We start from the raw sequence: 2,204 nt of genomic DNA on the forward strand, positions 1-2,204 counted from the left end.
TTGGACCCCACTGACTTTCAATGGAGAGAAAGAAAGAAAAAAAAAAAAAAAAAAAAAAAAAAAAAAAGGGAGTTTTCTTTTGTGTTCCACAGAACAAAGAAAAATATACAATAACATGGGGTGAGTAAAGGATGACAGAATTTTATATTTTTAACAACTTAGATTAGCAGGTCAAATCTGTTTTTCAGCAAGAATCTGCAGAATGGATAATATACTGTTATTGTATACACTTAAAGTGTAATCAAATTAACCAATTTTTTAAATGTCTTTTTATTTATTTTTTAAATACAAAAAGAATTTGCCAAGTGACTTGTGCAATAAATTGTCAGGGAAAAAAAACACCGTGCACACACAGTTTTGGCAGTGACAAATTGTGTTGCAAAGTTTGCTGCTTCGGTATATGTAAATTATTTTTTCCACGTGTCTATGGTTTACTGAAAAACAATGATAAGCATATCATAAGGTTTAAAGGCCTTTATTGGCAAAAAAAAAAAACGAGTCAATATTAACAGTATTGACCCTTGTTGTTAATAACCTCTGCAATTGGCTCTGGCATGCTTTATATTATCTTCTGGGCCAAATCCTGACTGATGGCTATCCATTCTTGCCTTATTAGTTCTCAGAGTTGATCACAATCTGTGGGCTCCTGCTTGTCCACTCGCCTTTTGAGGACTTACCACAGGTTCTCTATGGGATTACGATCCGGGGAGTTGCCTGGCCACAGATCCAAAATTTCAATGTAATGATCTTCGAGCCACTTCTTTATCACTCTTGCTTTGTGACATGGTGCTCAATCATGATAGAAAATGCACGGATCACCAAATTGCTTATGGATCGCTGGAAGTAGTTCCTCTCTCCTTGAAGTTCTTGATGATATGGTTCTTTTAGGTGCAATATTCTTTGTAGCAATTTCTTTGCATGTGAGGCCATTTTGATGCACCGCGATGATGGGTGCGCATGCTTCTTTGGAGGTAACCATTGCTAACAAGAACACAATGATTGGAAGCACTTCTTCCCTCCTTTTATAGCAATCAGTCTGCTCTTACAGTCTAATTAGTATGATAGTGATTTCACCTGACTAGTACTCATTCACACTTTCACATGTGCTGCTGATATGATTAGTCAATTAATGTTAGCTGGTTATTTTGTGTCAAGATCAAAAAACAGTGAAATTTGTTTTTTGTGAAAAGTTCATTTTTTTGACTGATGAAGATTTTAGCAATTATTTAAAATGCATCTGATCACTCTACACAATAATCTAGAAACAATGTGAATGAACACCACAACAGCTTAAGCAGCAAACTTTGTAAAACACAAAATTTATGTCACTGCCAAAACTTTTGGCCATGAATATATGTGTGTCTGTGTGTGTGTGTTCATACCCCTTCATTTTGTTATGTTTTGTTATGTTGCTGCCTTATGTTAAATTGCTTTAAATTACTTTTTTTCCACTTCAATCTACACTCCATACACCATACTGACAAAGCAAAAACAGAACTGTCACGTCTTCACCTCTTAAGCTCTGTCAGCTTGGATGGGGGCAGATGCACATTTTCAGGTTTCTCCAGAAATATTTGATTGGGTTCAAGCTCATGCTGGGCCGCTCAAGGACATTCACAGAGTTGTCTATAAGCCACTCTTGCTGTGCTTGGGTTCACTGTCCTGTTGGAAGGTGAACCTTCTGCCCAGTCTGAGGTTCTGAATGCTCTGGACTGGGTTTTCATTAAGGCTATCTCAATATTTTGCTGCACTGAACGTTTCTTCTACTCTGAGTCCCTGCCGCTGAAAAACAGCCCCACAGCATGAGGCTGCTACCAGCACACTTTACTTTTGGGATGGTACTCTGCAGGTGATGAGCAGAGCTGGTTTCCTTCAAACATGATGCTTGGAATTGAGGTTCATCAGACCAGAGACTCTTGTTTCTCAGAGTCTGAGGGTCCTTTAGGTGCTTTTTTTTGCAAATTCCAAGTGTGTTTTCATGTGTCTACACTGAGGAGTCGATTGAGTTTGGCCAAACCACCATAAAGCACAGATTGGTTAAGTGTTGCAGTGATGTTTGTCCTTCTCTAGATTTCTCCCATCTGCATATATGATCATGGAGCTCAACTAGAATGACCATCAGCTTCTTGGTCACCACACTAACCAGTCCTTCTCCATCAGTTACTCTGTTTGGCCAGGAGGCCAGCTCTAGGAAGAGTCCTGGT

Source organism: Sinocyclocheilus grahami, unplaced genomic scaffold (genome assembly GCF_001515645.1).
Source record: "Sinocyclocheilus grahami isolate Dianchi unplaced genomic scaffold, SAMN03320097.WGS_v1.1 scaffold3.1, whole genome shotgun sequence".
In the NCBI taxonomy this organism is placed as follows: domain Eukaryota; kingdom Metazoa; phylum Chordata; class Actinopteri; order Cypriniformes; family Cyprinidae; genus Sinocyclocheilus; species Sinocyclocheilus grahami.